This window comes from Lonchura striata, chromosome 1 (assembly GCF_046129695.1).
Source record: "Lonchura striata isolate bLonStr1 chromosome 1, bLonStr1.mat, whole genome shotgun sequence".
Taxonomy (NCBI): Eukaryota; Metazoa; Chordata; class Aves; order Passeriformes; family Estrildidae; genus Lonchura; species Lonchura striata.
The window spans coordinates 8528601-8543338 of NC_134603.1; the positions used below are offsets into that span (position 1 = coordinate 8528601).

The 14738-nt window shown below is 45.1% G+C and overlaps 1 protein-coding gene across 1 annotated transcript in view; it reads left to right on the top strand.

Moving 5' to 3' along the window:
• Positions 1-5934: 5934 nt before the first annotated feature.
• Positions 5935-14738, top strand: part of NDRG1 (N-myc downstream regulated 1) — a 38147-nt gene continuing 29343 nt past the window's right edge. The window contains exon 1 of the mRNA XM_021542386.2: positions 5935-5998. The gene's annotated coding sequence lies outside the window, so the exon portion shown is untranslated. The remainder of the gene's footprint in view (positions 5999-14738) is intronic.

Here is a 14738-nt window from a genome sequence, read left to right on the forward strand (position 1 = left end):
TATACAATTGTCCACACAGGTGTGTACACGTGTGTTTAACAGGTGGACAGGTCTGAAGAGTCTGACAGAGATGACATTCCTCCAGCACGAGCAAACAAACTCATGCAAACTCAATTCTCTAATCCCCCAGCAGCCCCCAACAGCTTTATTTTAGACCATTGGACAAACAGGAGGGTATGGGAGTAGCTGGTCATCACACACATCCTGCTGGGGCCACCAGGGACCTTCACGGGCCACAGTGCATGGCCGTGTTCAAACTTCTGCACAGTCTCAAGCAGGTGACAAAGAAGGATTCACCAAAGAACCCATCTGAGCAGCCAAACTGAGACTAAATCAGTGTGTTACAATTTGATTGAGGTGAATTCACCTGAACTTCACAGAATCCCAGAGTCACAGGAACACAGACTGGGTAAGGCTGGAAGGGACCACAGTGGATCATCTGGACCAACTTCTCTGCTCAAGCTGGAGCACATGGTATAGGATCGAGTCCAGACAGTTCTTGGATATCTCCAGTGAGGAGGCTCCACACCCCCTCTGGGAAATCTGTACCAGTGCTTGGTCACCCACACCTTAAAGAAATTCTTCCTCATGTTCAAGTGGAACTTCCTGGGCATCAGTTTCTGTCCATTGCCTCTTGGCCTATTGCTGGGCACCCAGAGCTCAGCCTGGTCCATCCTCTGACACCTCCCTGCAGACACTGACAGACATTGATGAGGTCCCCTCTCAATCATCTCTTCTTGAGGTTGAACAGGCCCAGCTCCCTCAGCTTTTCCTTGGAAGAGAAAAGCTCCAGTCCCTTCATCATCTTTGCTGTCCACCACTGGACCCACTGCAGCAGCTCCACGTCTCTCTTGTACAGAGGACTCCTGAAATGCACACAGTGCTCCAGGTTTGGCTGCACTGAGCAGAGGGGCAGGATCACTCTCTGACCTGCTGGCAGTGCTCTTCCTGATGCACCCCTGGATACCTTTGGCTTTCTTGGTTCCAAGGACCCTGCTGGCTCATGGACAGCTTGTTGTCCACCAGGACCCCCAGGTCCTTCTTCACAGAGCAGCTTTCCAGCAGGTCGGGCCCTAACCTGTACTGATGCCCAGGGTTATTCCTCCAGGTTCAGGACCCTGCATTTACTTTTTTAGTCTGAAACACAGGTGCCACTGAGACCTCTAAAACTCCAATTGGGCTGCCAGCAAATCAAGATGTGTGTGCAACCACTGCCACCCTGGGAAAAGGAGTTGCCTTAAATCCTACACAAAACCCCAGCTGGGATTTCTTTCCTTTTGTCTTATCCTGCACAAGTTTCAGTGAATCCCTGCTGACTTAAGCTTTGCACAACAGATAGATCCAAAACTGAAGGCTCTCTCTGTGAGTTCTTGGTGTGAAAGACAGGTTTTTATCTAGATATTGCAATTGGAGCCTTTTCTGTTTGGAGGAGGAGTGAAAGTATGCAGCAAATCCCAATTCCCCTTCCAACTGTAGCAGTGATATAGAGCTATCTCTGCCTTCACAATGACATCTGTGAGCTGCAGAGCCAAATTCTTTCTTTTTCCTGTTTGGCTTGAAGAACTTTCATTATTTTTACAAAATGCATTAACTCCTTCAGGAAGGATTGCAGGCAAAGCATTGTGCAATGGATGTACACCCACCCTGTAGCTGTGGTTGAGACTTTTTCCTGGTTATCAGAAGAGCTGTGCTCAAACACAGCTGAGTATGGGATCTGACACCAAGTCCCTGGTTGCCTGCATCCTCTGTGGGTTACAGACTGTGAGGCAGTACAGAGAAAACTCTCAGTGACCATAGGTATTCATCTCAGAGGGAGCTCACAGTCAAAAACCTTATGTGGAAATAAACATAAAATCTATTTTAGACCTTGCCTCTCTTGGCATTTTCTCTTGGCTAGCTTTAATATTTACCAGTCATTATGCTGACTTCTCACAAACCCAGTTCTTAGGCATTTATTTGTCCATGTCATGGGACCAAAAGCCTGAGTGGGGACCGTGGGGCTGCGTCACACATCAGCCAAGTCCTGCTGTCAACTCACAGATTCCACAGCCAGCAGAGCTTCCTACAGAAATGCTCCCCTTGGTAAAACTCCACCAAAATCTCCTGAAGGCACAAACCTGCTCAAAGAGAAACAGAACAAGCGCCCCAGCACCTCTATTCTTTACAGATAAACACAGTCTTCTGAAATATATTTTAAAAAATCCACTTCCTTTGCAAATGGCAGGAAGTTCCTAATGCAAGACCAAATAAATTACTCACCCCCCATCTATGCTTTTGCTGAAGCAGCTAAACCTGCCAAAAGTAGTTTCCAAACTGGAAATAAGTACTTAAGTGGGGATATGAATAATACCAGGCAAATCTCCGACAAAGGCATGTGAATCTTCAGTCTGGTGTTATTTATTTACATTTTTAATTGAGGTAAATGCCCTTGATTCAGAGCTGCATTGAATAATTTTTGGAAGGATAACTGATCTGAATGGCTACATGTCAGCATCATCCAGCGATCCAAAGACAACAACAAAAGACTATAGTAGAATAAAATTCCCAGTGGACAGGGTGTGATATTTGATGGGTCACACAGGGAATTCTTTTAACATGAACCAGCAAACATCAAGTATATTTTTCATAAAACATGTATCTTAATCCAAAATTATCCCTCCTGTATTGTTAGCGAGGACAAGGGAACACCCAGTTTCTTTCATAGTGACTAATAATATTACCACTGCTTAAATGTAAACAGTGTGCAGAGGTCTTTCTAAAAAAATGCATAATATCTTTTGCAAAATATAATGCTGTATACCAACTATATTTAACTCTTTTTTCCTTCTTGCTGCTACAGCAGAACCACTAAAATTTCCTGAATTAATGCTGGCATGGCAAGAAGTATAATGTCAAGAGAAAGAGGAATAGTCTCATAACTAACATCTGTTTCCATAGCATTGAAATTGATGGAATTGACACCCTTTGGTGGACTTTGGATCAGGTATCTACTCTGTGGTTCTTCATTTGCACCATACTCTTTTCCCTGGAGCCTTGTTAGCATTGATTAGTTAATGGCTTTAAAGTGCTTTTTAAATGCTGAAATATTGTTACTGCCAGATACTGGAACACACAGGCAGGTTTCTGCTCAGCACATATGATTAGTCTTTCACTAGCATGGAACTATGGCCTTTCATTCTTTGGTTGTGTGGATTCCTACAGTGATCCAATTCAGTAAAATAAAATAAAACAGTAAATCAAGGACTTGTTTACTTTACTCTTAAATAACTCAAAGACCTATGCTGTGATCTCAGGTGAAAGCACCAGTAGCACAGGAGAGGTTTCAGGTTCATTTGCACAGCCTGTTTGCTGGCATGGGAATGGAGATCTGTGTCAGAGCAGCCACCCCTCCAGAGATGCTCTTCTCAAAAGGACAAGTGCATGCCAGCTGCACAGAGCTGGTTAATTAAATGAAATAATATTTACAGTATTAGCCATTAGGATTTCAGAGGGCCCACATGGGTGGCAGCTTGTATTGTCTGCCCAGCACAGTGGTTCCTAAAGTACACACGTCTGTACACGTACAGCTGCTGCCACAGGAGCCATTCAGCTGCTGTGGGAATGCAGTGAGAGCAGTCCTGCAGCCCAGCACGGCCTGAAAACTCACTGAGGCATTGCATTGTCAGCAGTGACACTGGCAAATCAAGCCTGGAAATTCCTGTTTTTCCAACCTGTCTTCTGCGCAGACTTTTTCAAGCAGAGGGAGTGATGTTCCCCAAGTTTTCAGCTGTGCTCCTTTCTGGCACAGGTCAGAATTTGGATCTCTGAGTACAAACTTTGTCAATTACATCTTTACACAGTAAAATACTTCCTAACTTGGATTTTTAGAATTACTTCATTTTCTTTCACAATCCACCAGTCTCTCAAAAGTGACTGTAAATCACCATGTTAGCCTCAGCCACAACTAGCAAAATAGCTGGGAAGAGTGCATGAACTACTGAAGGCTCTGTTTGGATGCACAGATTACCAGGCTTTCCAAGCAACTACTCCCTGGGACTTCTACCTGCCAGTCTTCAGCATTCTTGAAGATCCAACACTGCATGTGATCTAAATAACAGACTGCGAAGCCAAAGCAAAAGGAAACAATTTCAGTTTCCCATTCCAGACTCAGTACTTGTTTTTTAACTGCAAAACTCTGCATCTAGTGAACAGAGAATAGTTCATTTCATCTAAATCTGTGAAGCTTTCAGCCCCTTCCCCAAAAAGCAGCCAAGCACAGCACACTCTAAAACTGCTTGAGGATTGGCCAAATCACACAATTCAGACACTGCCCCAGATCTGTTTTCTGAAGGACTGAATGTTTTTGAGCTAGGATATTGTTTCATGACCAGATGAAGGAAGGTTTAATCTGTTGGAAAATTAGTCAAGCCCATGTTCTCATTCCAGCATTTGCACTTGTTCCATAACTTGGGTACACTGAGCTAGACAGATCTTCCATAACAAACAGAGCATGCCAGTGACCTGATGACATAATTTTGAACATATGACTTCAAAATAGGCTCGGTTACCAATGAAGTTATTTGTGATGGTTTCACTGGTTTCCTGGCATCACAGTTTAAAACAATTATGAAAAAGATTAGGCCTTTTATCATTCAAAAAACAAAGAAAGCACATAGAGAACAGCGCTGTCTTAGGATGACAAATGTTCTCTTGCATTGTTCAGAAATACTTTTCATCCTTGCAGACATTAATTAGACAGAGGGAAGAAAACAAAACATGTCCTTTATTCCACACTTGGTAATACTTCAGTTATAGTTACACAACATGATCACCAATAATTTTGTGGTGAAAAATGAACCAGACTTCCAGGGTTCTACATCCAAAGGCAGCAGTTTCTGACTCAGGTACAGAAGCTGACTTGGGAGGAGAGAAGCTAATATGCATTTAAACAGAAGCAAGGTTTGTAGACTTGAGATAATAACCTTATTATATAGCTGAGAAAACAGGCTGAGAGTTCAACAGAGTTTCAGAGTTTGAGGAATTTCCGATTTCCGCTTCAGGCCACTTCACAAGGGGCAATGACAACATGTTGTGGATTTCATGTGTTTCGGTCACAGTAACATGCCATAAAAGTGAAGTTTGTTAAGTGAAATCACACACTAGGGGGAAGAGTGTTTTACAGAAAAGTCACAGAAAAAGCAGCTCAGGCCGTGACAGTTTAACCCGCCTCTTGGCGGATGGCTACACACAGAGATACTCTTTGCTCAGCAGGCGAGGGCCTTTTTTTGGAATAAACTATTAGCTGCACTTCTTGCCAAAGGGCTGTTACTGGGAAACTCACCCAGAACTTCCAGCACCGACTGCACCCTTTGAACTTCACCAGAAATGTGCAAAGGCATTATTTCCCTCCTGTACAGCTCCTTCCTAGTGGTCATTTTAAGGCGTGAGCATAAGATTTTTCAACTCTGGTAAATAGACTTTATATCTACATAGAAGCATGTCCAGGACTTTGCCAACACCACCTGTGCCAGGACCCCGCTGTCGCCATCCTGGGCTCAGCCTTTCCCAAGGGGGCTGCTCGGTCCTTGGGCAAGCCCTTGCACACACTCCATTCTCCTCGCCGGACTGGTGGAAGCCGCGGCTCATCGGGGAAGCGGGACGCGGGTCAGAGCCGCCGGCTGCTCTCCAGCCCGGCTGCGCGGTATCGGCGCGGAGCCGCCTGTGCTGCGCGGCCGGGCAGGAGGCGGCCCGGGCTTGCGGGTGGGTGTCGGGGCTCCCTGGGGATACCGGGGCTCCCTGCTCGGCCCGGGGCTCCCTGCTCGGCCCGGGGCTCCGTGCCGGGCCGCAGCCGGCGCTCACCGCGGCCGGCGGGGCAGCGCAGCGGCGGGCGGGGCCGGGCGGGCGGCGGCAGCACCGCCCGGCGGGCGGGGCCGGGGCTATAAATCGCCCCGCGGCCGCGGGCGGCGGAGCGAGCGCGGGCGGCAGCGGCGGCGGCGCAGGGACAGCGGCAGCCCGGCAGGTAAGGTAGCGCCGTCCCTCTTTCCGTCCCTCTTTCCGTCCCTCTTTCCGTCCCTCTTTCCGTCCCTCTTTCCGTCCGCCCATTCACCCACCCCCCGCGGACCTCGCGGTCCCCTCGAGCGCGCATCCTTGCATCACCCTCCTCCTTTTTCTTAAACCCAAGTCCCTCTCCCCGTGGCTCCGAGCAGGTCGCTGCAGGAGCACCGGGTGGCTCTCAGCGGCATGGAGGTCCCCGAGCCGGACCCCGGCCCTTCCCGGGAGCGGGGGCGGCTCGGGATGCTGCTGCCAAGGTCCGAGCTCCGGGGAAGCCGCGGGATGGGATGGGCTGGCTTGGAAAACAGCCGGGAAGCCAAGGCACAATACTTTCCCTACGGAAGTTGACCACTGGTGATTGTTCGTGTTTCTCGGCTCTCGCAGCTCTGTGCTGGGCTTGGAGCACCGGGCAGCGTGGCCCCGTGTCCGGTCTGTTGTCTCAGGGGGTTGTTGTCATCGTATGTGGCGACGGGCACAGTTCTCCACCCGTGCTGGGCTCGGAGCACTCGAGGGGAGTGTGGAGGTTTGCGGTGGAGGGAGAGCCACGCACTGGGCTTGATGAAATGAGGGATTTCACTTCTGCTAAGGAGGAGGTTTTAGTTAATGCTTTTCATCATCAGGTTTCCTATGAAACATTTGCAAGTTGGCATTGCTTGCTGCATAATTCACTGTTTCACAAAGATCACAGTGCCCTGTTTAGCATCCCATCCTCACAACGGGAATGCAGATAGAAGTATTTTGCACCTACGTTATTTTGATGATTTTCTTTCTCTGGTTTAAATAGGAGCTGTATTTTGAACCTAGAAAATACAATTGTAATGACATAGAAGAGGTCAAAGACAACCTGAAGTGTTCTGTCCAGGTTCTCTGCATGATGTTTTGATTGTTTTGCTTTCTTCTGGCTTTTTATCAACTTTTTTTGTGTGCATCCAAGTGTGTCAAAGATACATAACTACTGCAAAACTCACTGTTGAGGTCAAGCAATGGAAATAACCTGTAAAGAGGAGCTATCAAGTGCTTCAGGTAAACATCTGAGAAGCCTGCCTTGTTTTTAGCCTTGGCTGTTCCGGGTATAATTTGCATCAAAACTTCAGCCAGTGGCATTAAGCAGTCCACTTTGAACTTGCCTCTGCGAACATATTTTGTGGTTGCTTTTTTTTGTTTTGGTTTTTTTTTTATTTTTATTTTTTTGTGGGGGGAGGCTTTTTTTGTTTGGTTTTGGAATTTTTGTTAGGCTTTTTTTTTGTGTGTGTGGATTTTTTTCCTGTTGTTTATTTTAATTTTGTGGTCTTTTAACCAGAGTCTAATGTAGTTTGACATAGAATGACTGTGTTTTTATCACAGGTACTTGAGTAAACAGCAGGCAGCTAATGCTGTATGATGTTCCATGCACAGCAAGAATTTAATGACTTTGGACAAAATACTAAAGCTTGGAGTAGATGCAGCACAAACAGTGGTTCTCAAAGGCTTGTACAGTTCCCAGGGTACTATGTGTCCCAGGCCCTCAAAGAAGAGTAATTCATGAATGTATTCAGGAGGAACTGGTGTAGGTTTTTATATGGAAAACACAGATGCCGTGAAAGCAGGTTTTAATGTATTAATGATGGACTCCTTAGGGTTTGGCTTTTATACATAATATTTTTCAGTAAAAACTGAACAGATGCCACAGCATAAAGGTTTGGGGACCTGAAGGCCTCAGCTTCTGAGTTCCTTGCACAGCAGAAAACTGAATGAGTTTGATTTCAACTTTGAAAACTTTGAACAGAAATTTCTACAAGTACTGAACTGCGAGATCACAGAATGGTTTTTGTTGAAAGATTACCTATTTTAACATCCCTGCCATGGACAAGAACACCTTCAACTAGACCAGGTTGCTCAAAGCTCCATCCAGCCTGGCCTTGGCCACTTTCAGGGATGCAGCATCCACAGCTTCTCTGGGCAGCCTGTGCCAGTGCCTCAGCGCCCCCACAGTGAAGAGTTTCTTCCCAATATCTAGCTAAAATTGACCTTCTTTCAGTTTAAAGCCATTCTCCCTTATTACATGCTCTTGTAAAAAGATGAGCTCTTCCCCTGGAAATGGGCACTGCAAAGTGACTGACATTGAACCAGACTGGGGAAGAAGGGTCTAGACAAATGAGGGTTTGCATTTGTTTCCCTTAGAAAGAAGGGTTTGTGTACTTATTTCCTGCATTCATTGGCCTTTTTACCAAGATGACAGCAAGATAGAGATGTCAAAGTGTCAGGTGTCCACAGAATTAGGGAACAGCCAAGGAAGTGTCACCCTCTGCTGAGGGAGGGCTGCCACATGCATGCCTGTGTTTGGGAACCAGCACCTGGGCTACAAGCTCTTAAGGTTTTCAGTTTGTGTCCTCCACAATGGATTTTTTTATTCTTGCCAAAAGGAAAAGAATACTAGAACTGGAGCAGACCATCTGGGTAAATTGTATGAATGCTCAGTAAAACCAGCAGGATTCCCCTATTGTCCTTCCCCTAGTGGGAGGTATTCTGCTCTTTGGATATTCCTTTTTGGTCTATAACAATTACACGGGGAGATTACAGAACACCTTTTGCAGCACTTTGGCAAGGGAACCTGATCCTTAGAGGTAGTTATAAGGCAATTAAGTCATTTGCTCTTGTGGCTCAGATGAGATTAGCAGTGAAGTGTTGGGAGAAAAATTCTTTGATTCAGATTTCTAAGCCTAAGTGATTAATTTCTTTGACTGAAGTACAATATAAATCTTCTCATGACCATCTTAAGAGATTTTGACAAACTTCTAGCTTCCCACGGAAAATACTGTTTTTTCACTTACCTCGTTAGAGCACAAAACATAGAGTATATATGTAATGAGACATTGCCTGCTTTTGTTGTCTCAAAATAGACAAAGAGTGACAGAAAAGATACAGAAGAGGTGAATCTGGCTTGAAGCTCTTCAGAATGAACATGAACAGAAAATGCGAAACTCTCAAAAATAATACAAATTCTAATTGTGGTGCGTCAGCAATGTGTACATCATGTGCACAGCTGGAAGGTTAAGACAGCAAAAGCCTGTTTGCTGTCAGGGAGAGCAGAGCCTGGGAAGCAATGGCCTGGCTCAGTTTGGGTCACAGCACTACACAACACGAGTGGCTCGCTCTAACTGCCCATGGTTTGGTCCCTTGGAAGGAAAACCTTCCAATGTACAGAAAATGCAACTGCTTAGCATTAACAAGGATGAAATACTGGTTCTGGAGATGAAGTAAAACTTCCAGATGACTTTTTAGATCTAACTTTCAAGTTCAGTCACAGCACCTAGAAATACAGAAGTACAGAATACCCTAATTTTTCTTGTCACTGTTTTGCTTAAAAGATGGCACTGCCCCTGGCTTCAGCTTTAGGTGTGAATTTGAATATCTGCCTAAAGCAGGATGGTGCTGCCCCTGAAGCTGCCTCTGTGGAGAATTTCCCTGCACAATTTGGGGGGGCTGAGCTCCAATTTCAGCAGCTCATCATAAAATCATAAAGGGCTTAGGTTGGAAGGGACCTTAAAAACCCTCTAGTTCCAACCCCTCAGCCATGGGCAGGGATGCCACCCACTAGATCAGATTGCTCAGGTCCAGGAGCAGCACTTATCCCTCTGCCTTCTGTCAAAAGCTTTGTCCCAGAAGTTCCAAGTAAATTACTTGCCACAACTGGAAAGTTAAGGGAAATAATCTGCAACTGTTTCAAAGACTGAGAGCAAGGCAAACCCATTTTCAGGTTCAGTGGTGTGTGTTCCTATGGATGACTAAAATCTGGGTTAGACATCTTGGAAATCAATGGCTGTGAATATAATGGCTATTGAACTTGGTGTTTCTCTCAAATAGTGGCAGCTTTTTTCCCCATCTGTGTCACTTCCAGAGTCCTGGGTGTCTTCAGTGAGGGACAGCCAGTGGGAGGTAATCCCTACTGTTAATTTCCTTTTGCTGTGGTTTTTAAGCAGCAGTAAGAAGCCATTTAGAGCTCTTCCTGAATGTGTTCATGTGTCACTGAAGTGTTATTACGACATAATTAAACCCAGTGCTGAGAGTCCATGTGAATCAGTGCCATTATTTGGCATTTAATCCAGAACAAGTGTATAGAAAAAAATTAAGCCTGAAATTGTCCAAGTGTCAGACCTGAATGTGCAAGCTCCTGTGTTGGATGAGGAGGGTGATGAGTTTAGTTTTACTTTTATCTCAGGGCTGCTGCAGGTTCAGGCCTATTTTGTTTCCCAGCTGGCAAGAGAGTTGCCTTTGCATAATGCCCAGGAGTTTGTCGTCAGAGGGGGTGTTCTCCATGCAGAGGTGCTCCATGGTGTGCTTGCTGATGCACAGCTGGACTGCCTGTGCTGAAATTTTCCACAGCTGCATCTCTTTGTGCTAAGCAGGATGTGTGTCAGTTTTGCAGCTCTTATTTTGTGTGGCTGATCACGTTTCCTATGTTTCTTTTGGGTTTGGGGCTGCTTCCTTTCAGTTAGGTGTCAAAATTTTAATATATCTTTTTCATCTGTCAAGTTTTTTCCCTTGGTAGCTGGAAGTTAGTCAATATGGATCTTCCTTTTCAAGACCTGTTTTTAGAACTGGGTATTCACAATTTTTTGAAGTCATCAACTGGTTGCTTCCTGCCTGACCTAAGTATAGCTTCAAAAGTATAGCTTTTTCAGCTTGTTTTCTACCATGGATGTGTAGGGCCAGTCTGCTAGACCTGTACAGATGATGCAGAAATTAGTGGAAACACCAAACATTAGGACTTAGTGCAGCGTGAAAACCCAACTCACTGCAAAACAAATCTTTCCATTTGCTTTCAGCCATTCCTTGGGTGGTTTTTGTGTGTGTATGGTTTTTCTGTCCTTGCCATTTCACCACTCTTACAACCTGACTTTAAGAAATTCTGAGTTTTAGAAAGCACAAACTAAGTAATAAGGATCTTAAACTCTAATGCCCTCATGAAGACTCTGTAGATGGAGGCAATGTGACAAAAATGTGGTAACATCTGGTAGTATGTTTACTGGTAGGCATAATCTGTAATGGAAAAGTAATCAGCAAAGTAGGATGCAACTTTCAAAGGAACTTTTCTTTGTGAACACAGTACACAGACATCCAGATGGGAAATGCACTGTTAAAGGAAGGAACAATTGCTCTTGCTGTGGGTTTTTGGGTTGCTTCCTTCAGGAAGCTCGTGTGCACCCTGTCAAACTCACGATGTCATTTTCCTGCTGCTGTAGTTCTGGAGTGCTCTAAACTTGCTTTGCATGTACTGTAACATATCCCTAATAAATTTTAAGATGTATTTTTATCCTTTGACAAAGTTGTGGTGTTTTGGGCTATGGGACTAGCAGTAGAAGCACTGCAGAATTTTATGATGACCTTTTATATTTTCTTTGCTAGATGATTCAGTTTAAAGCATCATATTTTCCCCATGTGAAGCACTATGAATTTTATGATATTTTACATAAAAACACAGTGCTATATAAAAGCATTGTATGACTCCAACCCTTCTTGCAAACACAACCTGAAAAGTGAAAAGGAAGTTCTCTGCCTGTGATAGGCACTAATCTGGAGTGTATATGGGTAAGGCTTTGAAATAAGTAGTAAGCTAAGAATGGTGAATTGCCTTTTGCCCACTTTGAAGGATTTTGAAATGGCTTGTTTTGAGGAGCAAGGAGTGTTCTGGTGCTGATTTAGACACTTCCTCACCAGTGCCACTTGTTGTGGCACAGTCTGTGTGCTCAGCCCTTAGGAAGATCATATTGTATATTTCCAGGCAGTGGAAGACTTTTGTCCAGATGTAGTCCCACATAATGCAGCATGTGAAAATGCTTAAATTTGGGTAATTTTATAAAGGGACTTGCTTGGGAAGAATGAAAGATATGTCTTAACACAATGGCCATTTGTGCAAAGTTTGAGTTCAGATTAAGCTCTAGAAGGCTAAAGTTCATCCTAGAAAAGCAAATTGGCCATGCATGGGAACAGAATAATATCCATAAATTATACTTTTCTCCTCAACAAACAAGCAAAAACCCTCATGCACTCATGATGGAAGTGCCCAGACATTTTGGCAGGGGTTAGAAAGAGAACTTGTAATAGCAATGACCAAGCAATTTTGATAGGTCGTAGAACGAGTCATCTGTGTACTCAGAAGCTGCAACTTGTATAGTACAACCTCATAAATAAATGTAAAATAAGAAACATCATCAGCCTTAGGTGTGATGCTTTGTAACTCAAGTCCTCATCGTTGCAACATCAATGTGACAATGCAAAACTTATAAAAAGAACCCACTATATTCTTGCAGGGGTGCAACCTAGAGAGGCAGACAACATTCCTCATCTGTGAGTATGCTATGAACCTCTCCCTTCTGGAATAATCTCAGTATGTTTTGCCTCTAACTTTGACAGAACCACCCACTTGTTGAAGCGGCTGCAGCTGGGCAGCGGCTATGAGCTATTAAAGCATGGCAGACTGAGAATGGGAGGGGGCAGGGAGCATGCCCTGACACTCGTGAGCTGCAGGAACAATGGCTTTTTTCTTGTCTGTTTAGACTGTAATCTTTGTGGCAGAAGCTGTGTCTTCCATATTATGAAATATCTGATCCGCCCCCTAATAACATTTCTGCTATAACCTCTGTCCCCAAAGCCCAGCCCCACACCCCAGTACAGAGCAGGTGTCAGGTCCTGGATCAGTGCCTCACCTTTAATCTTTGTTTCAGACCCTTGTGCGTGGTCAGTGGAAGGAGCAGTGGGGTGGATGCAGAGGGCAGTGGAAGGAGACAGGTTGGCTGGCAGAGTGGGTGTAAGGAAACAAAGCCTGGGAAAGCAGCTGATTGCTGTTCATCCTTTACACCCTCCAGTGCTGCCACCCGTGGCCTGGAGCCCCCTTAAAGCTAAAGCACAACACTGGCACCAGTGTGAATGGGAAAATCTGCCTTTTTAAACATCATCCAGTTCCAGCCCTTCTTTCCAGGCCAGACTGCTCAAAGCCCCATCCAGCCTGGCCTTGAACACTTCTCTGCATTATCAGACAGAACCATTTGTTACATGTGTGACCCGAGACAATTTCAGGTAAACATGAATTTTTGAAGGTTTGTAATCTGTCCCGCATGGAGCTGTGACGTTGTAGTGCAGGTAGCATTAGGGATTGCTACAACAGGAAAAAGCCCTAAGGCATTTAAATCATTCCATTGCCCTGCCAGCTAGGAAGAGAGAGCTGGTTCATTATACTGGGAGGGGGTACACAGCAGGGGTGTCCAGCAAAGCAGTGATGGGGACAGCAGGGTGTCCTTTGGCCAGCTCACCAACCCTTCCACAGGCAGCTTCTACTCCTGTGAACATGGAAGGACCTCAAGCTTTCTAAGGAACATTCTTCATGGCATCCCACAGAGAGGGTTGTGCAAGCTGCATTGCAACAATTTCTTGCTCAATATCTGTGGGGTAGGCAGAAGGGCTGCTTCCAGCTCCCTGTGTTTTGGTGCTGCTCTCTGGAGCTGCCAGAGGGTTTTGTGGATGGTGACCAGCTCCTGGAGTGAGGGACTGGCAGTTTCAGGGCTGTGTCTGATCCTGGAGTGACCGCAGCTGAGCTCTGTCCATCAGCCACTGGGGCCTGTGGCATGAGTGGAGATGAGCTGGGGGAGGTGGGCTGGAGCTGAGCCTGGAGATCTCCTCCCTCACTGCAGGAGAGTGTCCCAGGTGCTGGCAGGTGGGGCTGGGGGAGATGCTGTGACTCCCCAGCTGTGCCTTAGTGCTGGGTCAGCTGCTGCTCTGTCCCTGCAGCTGTCTCCCTGTGGCTTCACCTGACTGTTATTGGCACAGGGCTTGAGTCCTTGGCTGAAGGGTTTTGGTTTCCTAATCAGATTGATTAGCACATAGCATAAGTGTAAAGTTAAAAAATGGTTAGAACTTAAGGCTCTTGGGTTTTTGGCTTGAAAAAAAAAAATCACTGTTATGTTACTTTATTCTCCTAACAACCTGCATTTGTTTTATTTTCTTGGATGCCAGCTCTCATTTTCAACTAGAGTCATCATGAAAACATGCTGGTTGAGTATCTCACAAAGAGGATTGAAAGAAAAGTAAAATGGTAATGAAATTGAGTATCAGCAGTGTACTGTGCTTGAAGAGGGCCAGGTGATAGCAGCTCTCAGGACACCTGTGAACTGGAGACCACCAGGCAGCATAACTTTCAGTTTCCTGATAATATTTAGGTTAATGCTTTGATTTCTGACCTTTTCTCATTTGAAACTTCAGGCTGTTTAAGGGTTCTGCTTGCAAACTTCCTTTGTCTCAGGTTATTAACTTTTAGTTGCAAATGGAGATAATGCGTAACCGGAGGCTAAGGAAGCCCGGAGAGTCCCAGGTAGTTGAGTGTCTTCAACTTTTGACACTTCCTCCTCAAAATGTTTATTCAGATCCTACTTAAATGTCAAAAGTCATTTGCCTTTTTTAAAGCAGAGAAACTGCTGTAAAAACCTCTTTCATAATTTATTGTGAGGAACGATGACAGAGAAAAGCAGTAACTGAACACAAAGGACCTCGTGACACCAACGCCTGTAACAAAGAGTAGATTAAACAGGGCAGAGTGGGGGCAGATGCTTATGCATGAACTGCTTGGATGCTTGCAAATGAATCATTTGGTTCACAAACAGGAGGATTAAATTTGTGAATTTTGTTATAAAATACCTGAGATGTAAACTGCACTTAGAGATGCATTATGGCCTGTA